Genomic DNA, 18,452 nt, shown 5'->3' on the forward strand with positions numbered 1-18,452 from the left:
ACCCTTCTATCTCCACCCCCTCCCTCACACCTATATCTCCACCTCCTCCATACACCCCCTTTTCCCTCCACCCTCTATCTCCACACTCCTCCACCCTCTATCTCCAAAACCCCTTCCTTCCACCCTCTATCTCCACACTCCCTCCACCTCCTATCTCCACCCCTTACTTCCACCTCTATCTCCACCCTTCCTTTCCACCCTCTATCTCCACTCCTCCTTCCACCCTCTGATCTCCACCCTTCCTTCCACCCTCTATCTCCACCTCTTCCTTCCACCCTCTATCTCCACCTCCTCCCTCCACCCTCTATCTCCACCCCTTCCTTCCACCCTCTATCTCCACCCCCCCTCTACCCTCTATCTCCACCCCTTTCCTTCCACCCTCTATCTCCACCTCCTCCTCCACCCTCTATCTCCACCCCTTCCTTCCACCCTCTATCTCCACCTCCTCCCTCCACCCTCTATCCCACCTCCTCCCTCCACCCTCTATCTCCACCCCTTCCTTCCACCTCTATCTGCACCCCCTCTAACCCTCTATCTCCACCCTCTATCTCCACCTTCCTCTCACCCTCTTCACACAATGTTTATTCTATTTATCCTCTGTCTTGCTCTCCTTTTCTCCTCTCTCCCAAGACTGTGCCTGGGTTATCGCCGATCTCAGATCTGGGTCCTTGCCCTCTCTCACTTTCCCACTCTCTTCAATCTCTTCCCTCCCCCTCTCTCACACTCTCTCTCCCGCTCCGCTTCTCTCTCTCTCCCCCTGCTTTTCTCTCTCTTTTATCAACCCACCCCAGATAATATGTGTAGGAGGGAGAGAGAGAGACAGGATAGAGAGACAGAGAAAACAGAGAGAAGAAGAGAGTGCATATAGTTTGGCTGACATCAACCTCACAGGATGTTACTGCCAAGAACCACAACACACACACGGTTCATACTGCTGTACACAGCTTAACACAGCCCAATATTGAAGATTCCTACCTGTTCAAATACAAAAGTGCATTATGCAACACGTGCACAGCACCGTAGCAAGTCTTTTAGACTTTACTGAGGAGCTGGACGCATGCACGGACACACACCACAAACGCAGGAACACGCACCCACAGTAATGTACCTTTGCATAAATTACTAGTATAACAAATGCTGAGTGAATTAGTCTAATCCTAAATGGACAGGTAAGATGTTGAACATGTCAGCTACACAAAGTTGTGTGTGTGTGGGTGTGTGTGTGTGTGTGTGGGTGTGTGGGTGTGTGTGTGTGTTGTTGTGTGTGTGTGTGTGGTGTGTGTGTGTGTGTGGTGTGTGGTGTATGTGGTGTTTGTTGTATGTGTGGTGTTTGTGTGTGTGTGTGGTGTGTTTGTGTGGTGTTGTGTGTGTTGTGTGTGTGTGTGTGTGTGTGTGTGTTGTGTGTGTGTGTGTGTGTGTGTGTGTGTGTGTGGTGTGTGTGTGTGTGTGGTGTGTGTGGTGTGTGTGGGTGTGTGTGTATGTGGTGTTTGTGTATGTGGTGTTTGTGTGTGTGTGTGTGGTGTTTGTGGTGGTGTGTGTGTGTGTTGTGTGTGTGTGGTGTTTGTGTGTGTGTGTGGTGTGTGTGTGGTGTGTGTGTGTGTGTGTGGTGTGTGTGTGGTGTGTGGTGTGTGGTGTGTGGTGTGTGTGTGGTGTGTGTTGTGTGTGTGTTGTGGTGTGTTGTGTAGCTCAGTGATTTCCTGCTGCAGTTCTTTGATGAACCCTTCAGCCCGCTCTCTGCTGCTTTTGATTCCCCTTGATCTCTATGAGCTCAGTCGGGCCATCTCAATTAAGAGCTTCATATCGCTGACAGACTTCAAACTGATCTCTCGCTCGCTGTCTGCTCTACTCTTGCTGAGCTCCACAGAGTGTTTGATCTCCTTAACGTCTCCCCAGTTGCTCATAGATCATCTGCTGCATTTCTGCCTTCGCTTTCTGAACATCTTCTCTCCCCCAGAGGTTTGTCTGGCTTCTTACATCCCCCTCTGGTACTTCAGTGATCATGTTTCACTCTGGTTCAGGCTGCAGGTATGTCTGTGGAACATCATCAGAACCAGAGCACCAGGGCATGATCATACCCAGCCACAAGTCCAGGTCTCACCAGGGAAGGGCTGGTACGGTAGGGGCTGACCTGAGGCTGGTGTTGGGCAGGAGCTAAGCCTGGAGCTGGGCTGGTAGAGGGGCTGGAGCTGGGGCTGGTACAGGGATGGAGCTGGGGCTGGTAGAGGGGCTGGAGCTGGGCTGGTAGAGGGGCTGGAGCTGGGCTGGTACAGGGGATGGAGCTGGGGCTGGTAGAGGGGCTGGAGCTGGGGCTGGACAGGGATGGAGCTGGGGCTGAAGGGGGCTGGAGCTGGGCTGGACATGGGATGAGCTGGGGCTGGTAGAGGGGCTGGAGCTGGGCTGGGACATGGGATGGAGCTAGGGCTGGTACAGGGATGGAGCTGGGCTGGTAGAGGGGCTGGAGCTGGGGCTGGTAGAGGGGCTGGAGCTGGGGCTGGGACATGGGATGGAGCTGGGGCTGGTACAGGGGCTGGAGCTGGGGCTGTAGAGGGGATGGAGCTGGGGCTGGTACAAGGGCTGGAGCTGGTAACAGGGACTGGAGCTGTGGCTGGTAGAGGGGCTGTAGCTGGGTCTGGGACAGGGGGCTGGGGCTGGTACAGGGGCTGGTGATGGTACAGGGGCTGGTGCTGGTAGAGGGGCTGTAGCTGGGGCTGGTACAGGGGCTGGAGCTGGGGCTGGTACAGGGGCTGGAGCTGGGGCTGGTACAGGGGCTGGATCTGTGGCTGGAACAGGTGCTGGGGTTGGTACAGGAGCTGGAGCCGTGACTGGTGCAAGGAGCTGGGCTCTTTGCTTTAGTGTTATGTTGACACGTAGCTTAGGTCTTCTTTGGAATCGCTCTTGACAGAGTGGACACTTGAACTGGTCACTTTTCTCACAGTGTTTGTTGATTACAGGCCTTGTAGAAGTTGTGTCCACATGAGGTGGTGACTGAGTCAGAGATCAAATTTAGAAGGAGACCTCAAACTTCTGTACATACTGGAGACTGTTAAGGTTTCCATAGCTGGAAACAGAGACAGGCACATATTAGAGACAGGCTTGTGGCTGTTGTTGACTTGATTTCAATGCACTCCTGGTCTGAATGAATAGTCCAAAGTCCGACTGCTTGTATCGACACATCAGAAGATTGGTACAGATCCATGTTCACAACTCTGACAGTAAACATTGATGTGGCAAACAGTAAAAAAACACAAAAAAAACAGGAGATATAACTAAAATATATGTACATTAATTTGTAGTTTGATGTTCTTTGTAGATCTAGAGTGTGAATCAAAGCACTCTCCTCCCCTTCTCCTTGTCTCTTCCTTCATTCTCCCTCTTTCTTTCTCCACCTATCTCTACCTCCACTCAAGTTTTATTTGTCACATGCACGAGTACAGTGAAATGCTTAACTTGCAAGCCCTACCCAACAGTGCAGTATTCAATATGGAAATAGTCTCTCCTTACTTGAGTGTGTATACATTATGCTCTTCTTAGAGTGAATCTGACGATGTGCATAGGAATGGAATAGTCAGTTGAATTGTGTGGAGTTACTCGAAGAGCTGGTATGAGTCACTAAATATGAACTTCACCACTGTTCTGAAAATGACCCTACCCAAGTCAAAGTACAGCATTATCCTGATAAATGTAAAGTTTAGGGACTGTAAAAAAATATTTTAAAAAACGGTACCATTCAAAAGTTAGGACACACCTACTCAGGTTTTTCTTTATTTTTACTATTTTCCACATTGCAGAATAATAGTGAAGAAACAAACTATGAACTAAAACATATGGAATCATGTAGTAACCAAAAAAGTGTTAAACAAATCAAAATATATTTTAGATTTTAAATTCTTCAAAGTAGCCACCCTTTGCCTTGATGGCAGCTTTACACTCTCATGGCATTCTCTCAACTAGCTTCACCTGGAATGCTTTCCAACAGTCTTGAAGGAGTTCCCACATATGCTGGGCACTTGTTGGCTCCATTTCCTTAACTCTGCGATCCAACTCATCCCAAACCATCTCAATTAGGTTGAGGTCGGGTGATTGTGGAGTCCAGGTCATCTGATGCATCACTCCATCACTCTCCTTCTTTGTCAAATAGCCCTTACACATCCTGGAGGTGTGTTTTGGGTCATTGTCCTGTTGAAAAATAAATAATAGTCCCACTAAGCGCAAACCAGATGGGATGAATTATCGCTGCAGAATGCTGTGGTAGCCATGCTAGTAAAGTGTGCCTTGAATTCTAAATAAATCACAGGCAGTGTCACCAGCAAAGCACTCCCACACCATCACACCTCCTCCTCCATGCTTCACAGTGGGAATCACACATGCGGAGATTATCCGTTCACCTACTCTGCGTCTCATAAAGACACGGCGGTTGGAACCAAAAATCTTGAAATTAGACTCATCAGACCAAAGGACAGATTTCCACCGGTCTAATGTTCATTGCTCGTGTTTCTTGGCCCAAGCAAGTCTCTTCTTCTTGGGATAGCACCCCAGCAAACAAACACAGACAATCATATTTCAACCCTCCAGGCGCGACACAAAACGCAGAAATAAAGATATAATTCATGCCTTAACTTTGACGAACTTCTTCTGTTGGCACTCCAATATGTCCCATAAACATCACAAATGGTCCTTGTGTTCGATTAATTCCGTCGATATATATCCAAAATGTCAATTTATTTGGCGCGTTTGATCCAGAAAAACACCGGTTCCAACTCGCGCAACATGACTACAAAAGTTACCTGTAATCTTTGTCCAAACATTTCAAACTACTTTCCTAATACAACTTTAGGTATTTTTTAACGTAAATAATCAATAAAATTTAAGACGGGATCAACTGCATTCAATACCGGAGGAAAACAATGTGTAGCGAGCTTTCAGGTCACGCGCCTCCAACCAAGATTACACTTCCCTCTACCCTCGTTCTGAACAGTGCTACTTCTTCATTTCTCAAACGAAAAACCTCAACCAATTTCTAAAGACTGTTGACATCCAGCGGAAGGAATAGGAATTAAAACAAAGTCGCTTAGAAATCTGGATTCCCAATGAAATTCCATTGAAAAGAGAGTGACCTCAAAAAAACAAAATCGGAATGGTTTGTCCTCGAAGTTTCGCCTGCCAAATAAGTTCTGTTATACTCACAGACATGATTCAAACAGTTTTAGAAACGTCAGAGTGTTTTCTATCCAAATCTACTAATAGTATGCATATCTTAGCTTCTGGGCCTGAGTAGCATGCAGTTTAATTTGGGCACGCTTTTCATACAAAATCCCGAATGCTGCCCCCTACCCTACAGAAGTTAACTCTAATTAATTAATCCTCTGCAGCAGAGGTAACTCTGGGTCTTTCCTTTCCTGTGGCGGTCCTCATGAGAGCTGTTTCATCATAGCACTTGATGGTTTTTCGACTGCACTTGAAGAAACTTTCAAAGTTCTTGAAATTTTCCAGATTGATTGATCGTCATGTCTTAAAGTAATGATGGACATTCGTTTCTCTTTGCTTATTTGAGCTGTTCTTGCCATAATATGGACTTGGTCTTTTACCAAATAGAGCTATATTCTGTATACCACCCCTACCTTGTCACAACACAACTGATTGGCTCAAACACATTAACAAGGATTAACTTTTAACAAGGCACACCTGGTTAATTGAAATACATTCCGGGTGACTACTTCATGAAGCTGGTTAAGAGAATGCCAAGAGTGTGCAAAGCTGTCCCTTTTTTGGTTACTACATGATTTCACGTGTGTTATTTCATAGTTTTAATTTCTTCCCTATTATTCTACAATGTAGAAAATAGTAAAAATAAAGAAAAACGCTGGAATGAGTAGCTGTGACCAAAATTTTGATTGGAACAGTATATACAGTGCATTCGGAAATTAGTCAGACCCCTTCACTTTTTCCTCATTTTGTTACGTTATAGCCTTATACTAAAATGGATTAAATATAAAATGTTCCTCGTTAATTTACACACAATACCCCATAATGACAAAGCAAAAACAGGTTTTCAGAAATGTTTGCATAAAAAACTGAATTTTCTCATTTTGCAATGGTTCCTTAAATACAGACGCTGGGAGACAGGAAGCAAGTACAGGGTGAGGATTTAATAATAAATAGACATGACACAAAACAAGAACAGCGTCTGAACAAGAGAAACAAAACAACATCAATGCAGACACGGGAATGAAACTGAGGAAGTGACAGATATAGGGGAGGCAATAAATTACGTGATGGAGACCAGGTGAGTCTGATAAAGCACTGGTGCGCGTAACGATGGTGACAGGTTTGCGTAATGATAAGCAGCCTGGTGGCCTCGAGTACCAGCGAGGCAGACGTGACATATTTACAGAAGTATTCAGACACTTGGATATTAGACTCGAAATTGAGCTCAGGTGCATTCTTTTTCCATTGATAATCCTTGATTAGAGTCCACCTGTGGTAAATTAAATTGTTTGGACATGATTTGGAAAGGCACACACCTGTCTATATCAGGTCACACAGTTGACAGTGCATGTCAGAGCAAAAACCAAGCCATGAGGTCGAAGGACTTGTCCGTAGTGCTCCGAGACAGGATTGTGCCGAGACACAGATCTGGGGAAGGGTACCAAAACATTTCTGCAGAATTGAAGGTCCCCAAGAACACAGTGGCCTCCATCATTCTTAAATTGAAGAAGTTTGGAACCACCAAGACTCTTCCTAGAGCTGTCCACCTGGCCAAACTGAGCAATAGGGGGAGAAGGGCCTTGGTCATGGAGGTGACCAAGAACGCAATGGTCATTCTGACAGAGCTCCAGAGTTACTCTGTGGAGATGGAAGAACCTTCCAGAAGGACAACCATCTCTGCAGCAATCCACCAATCAGGTCTTTGTGGTAGAATGGCCAGACGAAAGCCACTTCTCAGTAAAAGGCACATGACAGCCTGCTTGGAGTTTGCCAAAAGGCACCTAAAGACTCTCAGACCATGAGAAACAAGATTATCTCGTTCACTACGGTGAAGCATGGTGGTGGCAGCATCATGCTGTGGGGATGTTTTTCAGCGGCAGGGACTGGGGTACTAGTCAGGATCAAGGGAAAGATGAACAGAGCAAAGTACAGAGAGATCCTTGATGAAAACCTGCTCTAGAGTGCTCAGGACCTCAGACTGGAGTAAAGGTTCACCTTCCAACATGACAACGACCCTAAGCACACAGCCAAGTCAACATAGGAGTGGCTTTGGGACAAGTCTCTGAATGTCCTTGAGTGGCCCAGCCAAAGCCTGAACTTGAACCAGATCTACATCTCTGGAGAGACCTGAAAATAGCTGTATAGCGACGCTCCCCATCCAACCTGACAGAGCTTGAGAGGATCTGCAAAGAAGAATGGGAGAAACTTCCCGAAATACAGGTCTTACAATCTTGTAGAGTCATATCAAAGAAGACTCAAGGCTGTAATTGCTGCCAAAAGTGCTTTAACCAAAGTACTGAGTAAAGAGTCTGAATAATTATGAAAATGTGAAAATGTAAAAAAAAACTATTTTTGCTTTGTCATTATGGGGTATTGTGTGTAGATTGATGAGGGGAAAAAACTATTTAATAAATTTTAGAATAATGCTGTAACGTAACAAAATGTGGGAAAAGTGAAGGGGTCTGAATACTTTCCGAATGCATTTATCAATAATTATTTTGTCAACTTTTTTTTTCTGAATGATAAAACCGATTCCTGAACTAGTACTTCCCAAACTTGCGGTGCTCTGGTACAAAATGCGCAAGGAGGCCAGCGGAAACGCAGCCTCGACGTGGGCCTTTCTCACCTTTAAAACTCAATGCAAGCCATTGACATGAGTTGCACATGTGTGTTTCTACCTTATACTGCCAGCTAATGGATGCCAAAAGGCACAGAGCTTCGATGCCTTTCACGTGTCAATACCGTACAACTTCTATTAATAGCACAGGCATTTATCACTAAAACAACAGGCACTTATTAGAGACAGGCTTCTATTTGAGCGAGGCTTCTATTTGAGCCAGGTGTCTATTTCCTTAATGCAGACAACTTTTGCTAATTTGCATAGTTAATTGTTTAATTCCAGCATTTTAATCAGTATCTTAATTTCCTGCACTAATGTGTTATCATTTACACATTGTGTCACGTTTATTTTGTCAGTATGGCTCTATTTAAATAAATTAAATGTTCCTTGACAGAATCATTATTCTCCTCTGACTGTGCATAATTTTGGCAGCTATTACTATCACAACTAGAGTGTGATCGGCTGATGTCTGGGGGTTTGTACTCCCGAAGTTGTTGACTGGTTTTGTACTTGCCAGTTAGCGAACAGTTCTCAACTGTCAGCAGCCAATGGCTAGCAGTTTCTTACTGGCAATAAAAACAGAAGATTGACATCAAAAATCATTACTTAGTTATTTAATGTAACAAATCAAACATTAAACCTCATCAACAATTAATGATTATTCATGGTAACCTCGTTAACAATTAATTGAAACCCAGCATTTATTTTAAACAGGCGTTTATTTGCTGAACTTTTTGCTGTCGCCCGGCTATTAAAAGGGACAGGCGGCTATTTGAGGCTGTGTTTAATTGTAGTTTTACGGTATGTCCCATTCATTTTCATTGCACTCAAATAATAAATGCGCATGCATATTGGCGTGAAGAAAGTAAAGGGATAGAGTTCAGCCCTGCCTATAGACGCCATACGTCATCTGCTGCCTTTTGGCAGTTACTTTACGTTCGTTTTACTGCTCGATAAAAGTAAGCTGATCGGGATGGCTAACGTGTTGCATCTCAAACAGTTTTCAAAGTGGGATTTTCTCGTGAAAATTGTGGTGATAAGGGATGGAAGATGAATATCTGAGTTTAGGGACCTACATTTAAAATAGCACAACAATTTATGTCTGAGTGTTATCAACGGAAAGACTGTCTCTGTGGCTGCGCTGCTAGCAGCCGACTCTACTGAGGGCCGTGCCAACCAGATGGAACTCAACCCCCAGGCTGGTGCAGACCATCTACCTTTACCAATGCGCCGTTCCGGATTATGAGGGACAATCCGGATGACTGGGATGGTGAAACCCTGGCCATGGCCTCCGGAGTTGATCTTTGGCTGTCAAAGGCATCCACCTGCTTTTTGCTCAAGGCCTGTGATGGAATTTTCTATGAAACTGATCATGCACTCTTCCGTGTTCTGCAGAATAAAGAAAGTGATGGATTGCCGTTTTAAATAGAACCATGAGGAAACCTGTAGGGAACGTTATGATGAAGTACTGAAATTCCCACAGAAGAACATTGTTTAACGTTTTTGGAACAATTTGAGAACATCACTTTAAATAAAAGCATGAGTAAACCTGTATGAACGTTTTTTTGTCAAGTTCCTTAAATGTGCTGAGAATGTTCCAAAGCCAAGCAACTATCCATTTTTTATTATGTTTTTATTTTCACATACACCAGGTGCAGTAAAATATGGTCAGCCATAACAGTATGGTGCCTCTTGAGCAAATTAGGGTTAGGTGCCTTGCTCAAGGGAACATTGGCAGATTTTTCACCTTGTCGGCTTGGATATTCAAACCAGCAACCTTTCGGTTACTGGCCCAACGCTCTAACCGCTAGGTTACCTGCCGGTACTGCAACCTTCCCAGAACGTGGGACGGTTGTATGCAAAATAACTATAAGATAACAACGCTCTCACCAACCTCTAAGAAACATATGGTTCTCAGAATGTTATGTGCTAGCTGGGACGTCATTTAAATGTCTCATCTCCTATAGAAGGAACGCACATGCAGGAGGACGATGATTGGATGATTGACTGAGTTTAATTTTCTCTGAATCATATTGCGTCCTCCTCCTCCTCCTACATCCATGCTGCTGATTCCACTAATGGAAAAGAACAAAGTGCACCCACGCACAGACTCACGTGCGCGCACACACACACAAACTCCTGTGAATCATGCTGTAAAGTGTTGAGTCACACAGCCATGCTTCTGCTTGGGAGTAAAGTCATACTCTAATTAAGTGTTTATCTCTGCGCCATACTGCTAAGTTAAACACAGACGGTAACGCTAAGTATGGGTTTGAGCTATTATAGAATAGATATACATCAGATAGAAGAGGGAAGGAGGTCAGTAGCTCAAATACACCTATTATAGTATAGATATAAACTAGATAGAAGGGAAGAGGAGGTGAGGTCACCTAGCAGCCCCCACACTGACATCATCAGATCTGAGTGACACTAAACCCTCTTAGGTAATGGATTCCATGAATGATAACTTCCTCCTCTCTCCTCTCGTCCCTTCTTCCCTCTTCTCCTCTCCTCCCGTCCGTCCCTCCCTCTGTTCTCCGATGATGTCTGTAACTGTAGATGACTCAGACACACTCCTCCTTCCCCTCTCCCTTCCTCCATCCCCCCTTACCCTCCTCTTCTGAAAAGATGGCCAGATTCCCCTCTCCCTCCCTCCTTCCCCTCTCCCTCCCTCCCTCCCTGTTACTCCCCTTCCCTTCTGAAAGAAAAGTAAAGCAACGTGAAGCTGCAGGCTGTACTTGCCATTAACAGATGTACTGTAGGATCAGGTTTCCCATTAGGATCTGAGAATCAAAAGCAACCCTGGATCTGTTGGGTACAGAACATTATACAGGATATCATTGTACAACCACCAGCTGACACCTGAAACCTGAACTGGGATCAGGTCTTAAAAGTAAATAACCTGACATCACTTGTTCTGCAACATGTTACAGCTGACTCAGAGTCAGTGTGAAGAACAACATGAGTGAAAGTCAAAGGCTTCACTAACAGGTGTTTCTCCCTCTTTAGTTTTCATCGCTAGGGCAGTTAGAGTAAGAGGCTTTTGGTAATGTCATTAAAGAAAACAGGAGATAATAATATAACGTTTCCATGTCAACGGCCTGTCCTTATCTTCCTCCTTCTTCATTGGTTTATTTTACTAATATTTTTATTTATTTAACCTTTATTTAACAAGGCAAGTCAGTTAAGAACAAATTCTCAGCCAAATACATAAAAGCAGATACGAAACGGAAGCTATTTTCCTCCCATGATGCAGCTGGGCTGGTGACTATAATCAGGAGTTTGGCCTACATTCAATGGGAAGTGTATGTTTGTGTGTGTGTGTGTGTGTGTGTGTGTGTGTGTGTGTGTGTGTGTGTGTGTGGTGTGGTGTGCAGTGTGACCCTGGTGCGCTAGTGGGACGAGGTCATTGCATCCTGTAGCATTTCCTCATTCATTACCTTCTATTCTGCTTTCTCTCTCTCTCACACACACACACAACACACACACACCACACACACCACACACACACACACACACACACACACACACACACACACACACAACACACACACACACACACACACACACACACACACACACACACACCACACACACACACACACGACCACAGCAGGCCTTGGTCCGGATGTGAGCATTACACACACAGATAAGGGGTCTGTATGCCCTAATGCTCTGTTCACTGGGCTGGCTGCGGTCCAGAGGGAGTGTGTGTGTATGTGTGTGTGTGTGTGTGTGCATGTGTGTGTGTCGTGTGTGTGTGTGTGATGTGTGTGTGTGTGTTGTGTGTGTGTGTGTGTGTGTGTGTGTGTGGTGTGTGTGTGTGTGTGTGTGTGTGGTGTGTGTGTGTGTGTGTTGTGTGGTGTGTGGTGTGTGTGTGTGTGCGTGTGTGTGTGTGCATTGCCCTACCTTCTTGCATATTTTCACAGTAGTGTTGTATTTTCCAGTGTAACAAGGGAAACAGCCACTGTTGATAGACTGCCAGATTGAAGCTCTTGGCATATACACTGACCCCTGTCTGCACACGTGTGTACTAACCAATTTTCATTGCTTTACAGATAAAACCACTTTAATCAAACTTATGAATATAACACAATGCAACAGCTCTGAGACTGAGCTACATGTCTCCATCACAGACTGTGGTGACAAAACAAACACACATATTATACGACCACACTCAGAAACACTCAATAGAAGCCATGTGAAACATTGGTGTTCAGCCAGAGAGGACAGTACCTTACTACTAATTTAGCATAGTTGCCATGACGATGAATATACAGTACGATAATGCTGCTATTTCATTGCAGTATCTCAAGAAACCTTCAGAAAATACCTCATACCAAACACACACACACACACACACACACACACACCAACCCACACAACACACACACACACACACAACACAACAAACACCCACACACACACACACACACACACACACACTACACACACACACACCAGACACACACACACATACACACACACTCCCTCTGGACCGCAGCCAGCCCCAGTGAACAGAGCATTAGGGCATTACAGACCCCTTTATCTGTGTGTGTAATGCTCACAGCCATCTAACATGTTACCTAAAATGCTACAGCTGAGAGCTAGCAGCAAAAGCATTAGGATACGGTATAAGGTATTCACATGTGTATTACATAAGCACAGCACAAGGTCAAACACACATACACATACAGACACACACACACCACACAAAATGCAAGGTCTCTCCGTTGCTTCACATTTGATCAGTTTCTCTTCTATTAGGCTAAAGTGAAAGACTTCCATTAGTGTCGGGGTTGTTGTGCTCCTCTGTGCCAGCCAAGGATGTGAATTTGATGGTGTGTGTGTGTGTGTGTGTCCGCGTGCGCATGTGTGTGAGTGTGTGCATTTGTGTGTACATCTGTGTGTGACTGAATCACAATAAATCTGGATTAAAGAGGGGGGGGGGGGTCCATATCTGTTCCGGAATGGAATCATGGTTGGAAAGATTTGGGGGAGATGTCCAATTTCAAAATTCTCTCCAGAGTTCAACCCAATATAAACAGTTACAGCTCAATGATGTAACACAGGACAAAATGATGTAACACTGGACAAAATGATGTAACACAGGACCCAACAGGAGGATCCCTTTGAGACATATTTTCCTCTACATCTGGCAGAGTGAGATGAACGTGTGAACATTCCAGAGCTATAACGGATACTGTGCATTGTCACTAGCACATCCTGACTCCCTTACTGTCTGTCGGGTGTGAAAATATGTGCAGAGACTGCCAACACCAATACAGAAACACTGCTGTATCTTACATCATATCATGACAAAGCATTTCATTTATAGAGTCCTTTCCTTCTGGAAGAGAGTGGGGAATTCCTGAATCCATAAGTGAAGTGAGTCAGTCAGAAAATTCTCAATGGTCACAGTACAGAAAGTTCTGCTCTGATCTGTAAAGCCAAAATAACAACAGGGTTTCTTGGACGTGGTGGTAGATATGTGACATTGAGTCAGCTTTTTGGTTGAATGATTTCTCTCCCCCCTCTCTCCTCTCTCTCTCCTCTCTCTCTCTCTCTCCTCTCTGTCTCTCTCTCTCTCTCTCTCTGCCGGGCCGGGCGCTCCCATTTGATATATTGATTTCAGTTTTTTTGCTCGGAGGACAAAAATGGCCAGTGCAGCAGAAATGTGCTTCCCCTTGGCTACTTCCTGTCTGTGTCTGTGGGAATGTTAGTGGTCGAGTGTTTGCAGCAGTCTCTGAGTCAACTAAAAGGGGTTTCAGGAAGACATTTAAAAACATTAAACACAACAACAACTGGTGCATTTCTAATAGCACAGATCAGAGCAGAACTTTCTTTGTGGTGACAGTTTAAGTGTTATACTCTCTTACAGAATGACTTTGGACAATATAAATATTGCCTGGTACCAGATATGTGCTTTCAGACAAATATCATTGGCCTAGTACACACCCTCAGGTACAAGAGATGTATAACACATCTGACACAACGTGTTATGGTAGCCTACAACAGATATCATTTTATGAGTTTATCTGCACACTTTTTTTTTTACACAAGTATTGTGAACATACATATCATTATTCAAACTAGTGGAAGTCTACTTGGTATATTTGGAATGTCACTTTTGAGAGGAAAAGCAATGGCAGGAAATGCAGTGACAGCTGTCAACCTTTGCTTAACCATGTTTACAGTGTATTCCACCATTACATTTAAGTCATTTAGTTTGGGTAATGCTTGTACAGAACGGTTCAATCTGGATCACTGTACTTACTGTTGGGAGGATCAGGAACCGTATGTTGCATGAAGTGTCTCAGAGTAGCATTGCTGATCTAGGATCAGCCCCCCCCCCCCCCCCCTCCATTTAATTCTATTCAATATGAGCTAAAATGATAACTGATTCTAGATCAGCAGTCCTACTCTGAGACGCTACCTATATGGAAAATATAAACACGGTACACCAAATCACTGACAGAAATGAGAATGAAATCGACCAAAAATGATATCTTGATGATAATACATTAGTAATGCATTAGTACTAATTAACCACCTAATAATATTGTTATCATTTCATTACAGTAGTGTTAGTAATAATCCTATTGTCTCAATAATCATCCTTATTCATTACAGTATAGCGCAACAGTAGTTTTCAGCAAGCAGTCATTCACTTGTCCCCCAATTTCTCACTCGCGAGTCGTGCACACATTCGTGCATGGTGATGCTGGACTCGTGCAACACTCGGGATAAAGCTTGACGTAGGCTCGACATTTTCCCCATTCATTCATACTCACGAGGCACCGATGAACACCAACTGACACTAACTAGATCAGAGGTTGATGTTTTAATATCGATTATTATCGTCTGACATTGAACACCATAGAACGTTCCAGATGAAGTATGGGTTGCCATTCGATGTTGAAATGAAATCATTTTATTAAAGGATGGGATTTGATACTACTGCACTGTTGGAGCTATGAACACAAGCATTTCGCTACACCCGCAATAACATCTGCTAAATATGTGTATGTGACCAATAACATTTTATTTAATTTTATTTGAAGAGATTAACCTAGTCTACACAACAATGTGTAGAAATCAGGAGTGACAGCCTACTCAATATCATCACAACGATGAATCAATAAATCATCTAAATGAAATGGTCCTTAGTTGGAGGATAGGGCCGTCTCCTTTAACTGTTCAACCGTCAGCTCCATGTACACCGGTTCAAGCCGGGTTCTCTTCCCGAGTAACCAGACATCATTCAAACCAAGGAAAATGACCGGCATTGTTAACTTGTTGGGAAATGGGTTATCATCCCAGAAAAAAACAACAACAACCAAACAACCACATGAAAATGAACCATGTCAAGCGTTTTGAAACACACCATTATGAAAGCATCATGGTTTATGGTCCATTGTGTGTGGGAATGCACACCGATGGTGCAAAAATGACGATAGGCTGTAGCTTACAGCAAATCCAATGATTGATTATTGATTATTTGATAATGACAAAGTTCCACAAGCAACACTACAGCCAAACACATTCGCACACAATACAATATATATCACCAACATGATTATAACATCACAACGAATGACTGAAGACAGAAACGAAAAGATGACTTGGTGACTTACCCTGGGTTCTGTGTAGGCTATGAGTCAGCGAAGCGAGAGAGATGACCTGTGTCGGTGCGTAAGAGAAAGTGTTCACTTCAATCACAAAACTTTATTAAAATGTGATTTCTATTCGATGTACACGCATACAATCTTCCTGCAAATGACTCTTCCTCAGTCAGCTCCTCTATCCAGAATGTAGTTGGTTTAGGATGTTGTTAGCTATAGACCGCTGTCTTGTAATGGATTTTATTGTATAGCCTAAATATATAAAAGCGATTACAAAAGCAATTCTTATGTTGAAATTCTATTGGCTAGTGTGGATAAGTGCGTTGTTTTTTGGTCCAGGCAAGTTCGATGCGTCCGTCAGGTTGTAAGTAGGATAAGCTACACAGTCTTGCCGGATCGTGGATGGAAACGCCTTTTCCTACTGGTATTCTGGCAGCAGCACAAACGATGATGTTACTTTGTATGCTAATAAGGAAACCTTAAAAAATAAAAGCCCACATTTCAAAACATTGCAATGTGGATAACTCATTCAAATTATATTGCATGTTAATTAATGGCCACGTTTATTGTGCCAACAAGTGAATGCAATATATAATTTGAGAAAACAAATTTTAAAAATATGGTTTTAAAAACATGTTTTAAGACCAATAATGAAAAAATGGAATGTTGACACTGGTATGTTGAGAAAATGGGACTGTAGAGAGAGAACTGTTCTACCTGTATCAGTTAAAGTGGGTGGAGAATACTTAGTGGGGTCTAACTAACCAAATATGTGTCGTTTTAGAGGGGGACTGTGTCATACATACCCAGCAGCACTTCCTTCTTCCCCACTCCAGAGCCTCCAATGCAACACAAAGTCATATACTTTACATGGGATACATATTGGCTTGTAGAGAGAAAGCTTTTCTACCTGTTTCAGCTAAAGTGGGGTAGAAAATACTCAGTAGGGTCTCTACTCTCTACTAACCAAATATGGTTGGTTTTGGAGGGGGACTGTGTTATACACGTATGTATTTAGTCATGCATGTTATATTAATTCCAAAACAATAAATGCATGTACTGTTGTTCTGTTGAATATCAGTTGTAAAGACTAAACACTTTTTTGTTGTTGCTTACTTTGTTCTCCCAGCGTGAAATAAATTGTAAACAAAGACACAATGTACACAATGACGAACTGGCATACCTGTTAACGACCTAGATTAACCTAATGGTGATGGTAATAGACTAACCTTTACACATTGAAATCAGCCTAAGGCCAGCCTTGACATGTGCCAAAAAAATGCATTAAGTCAATCGCTTGGCCTGACAAATAAAATGTTTTTGTGGTAGTATCCTAGGAAAATCATGTTGCTATAGGTTTACATCACCCCAATTATGCATAGCTTTCCAATGATTTTCTTAAACACACTTTGATCACAATCAATTCAAAGGTTTGCCTCTTGGACTGATTCAGAGATCATTGCTCATCTCTCCAAATTGCAATTTGTGGGAAATACAAGTGATTATTACTTGGCCTTTGTCTTATTAAAATCTTCAATGTTTAGCATTCCACTAACAAAGACAAAAGATTTGACGTTATTTTCAAGCAAATGATTACAAAGGGAGAAGCACCACACACATGCAAAGAAATGTGCAGCAGTACTCAGTAGACAAACAATTTACACCAGCACTCCAGATATTCTTGTACTTTATGTTACTTGTGTAAGGTCAAAGGTCACCACTGTAATTCAAAACCCTGTATCCCCATTTCGCTTTATTGATCTTCCAGCAGTTTTCAATGAGAGGTTGACCTACAGATTGAGCTCAGTAATCTGTCATTCAGGAATAAATGCCAAGAAAGGACACTATTGGGCCCAGTTTATATTTGACTCTTTTAAGATTAAGACTTTCTCTATAGAAGACCCAAACATTGAAGCCACCGCAACAGTTATACACTTACCGGACAGTTTATTAGGTAACGCACCCCATTCACGAAAATGGATCACTCCTACGGACAGTGAGTCACCGGGCGTGGCTTGCTATATAAAGCAGGCTGACAGGCATCGAGGCATTCAGTTCAACCAAATCAAATAACATTTTATTGGTCACATACACGTGATTAGCAGATGTTATTGTGGGTGTGGCGAAATGATTGTGCTTCTAGCTCTGACAGTGCAGTAAAATCTAACAACTAATATCTAACAAATTACCGTAAGGACCGACGCTGGGGGTGGGAAGCAAGTACGTGGGGTCAAACATTTAATCAGGAACAGACATAAAACAAGACAGGAACAGCATCAGCACAGGCGCTGGACAAGCCGACTCGGCGTGAAACCCCGACGAACCGGCAGAGTCATGAAGGCCTGTCGATCCCGCTGAGGCGTGGGAGCCCAAAGATCCGGCGGAGGTGTAGCAGCCTGACGAGCCGGCTGAGCATAAAATCCTGTCCCACGTCAGCTGAGTACTGACGTGGGATGGGCGCCTTCCGAGCCAAGAAACCTCTCGAGCCAGCTAGGACGTAACAGCCCAACAAGCTGGCTTAGGCACCCCCAGTTCCATTAGGCACCTCCAGTTCCATCCATATATATCAGTTGAAGTCGGAAGTTTACATACACATAGGTTGGAGTCATTGAAACTCATTTTTCAACCACTTAAAAATGTCTTGTTAACAAACTATAGTTTTTGCAAGTCGGTTAGGACATCTACTTTGTGCACGACACAAGTAATTTTTCCAACAATTGTTTACAGACAGATTATTTCACTTACAATTCACTGGATCACAAATCCAGTGGGTCAGAAGTTTACATACACTAAGTTGACTGTGGCTTTAAACAGCTTGGAAAACTCCAGAAAAAGATGTAATGACTTTAGAAGCTTCTGATAGGCTAAATGACATCATTTGAGTCAATTGGAGGTATACCTGTGGATGTATTTCAAGGCCTACCTTCAAATTCAGCTCATCTTTGCTTGACATCATGGGAAAATCAAAATAAATCATCCAAAACCTCAGAAAAAAATGGTAG

General features: G+C 43.4%; 1 protein-coding gene across 1 annotated transcript in view; it reads right to left on the reverse strand.

Moving 5' to 3' along the window:
- Positions 1-15,860, reverse strand: part of LOC111960130 (astrocytic phosphoprotein PEA-15) — a 47,773-nt gene extending 31,913 nt beyond the window's left edge. The window contains exon 1 of the mRNA XM_023982035.2: positions 15,463-15,860. The gene's annotated coding sequence lies outside the window, so the exon portion shown is untranslated. The remainder of the gene's footprint in view (positions 1-15,462) is intronic.
- Between the last annotated feature and the right edge of the window lie 2,592 nt (positions 15,861-18,452).

Source organism: Salvelinus sp. IW2-2015, linkage group LG37 (assembly GCF_002910315.2).
Source record: "Salvelinus sp. IW2-2015 linkage group LG37, ASM291031v2, whole genome shotgun sequence".
Taxonomy (NCBI): Eukaryota; Metazoa; Chordata; class Actinopteri; order Salmoniformes; family Salmonidae; genus Salvelinus; species Salvelinus sp. IW2-2015.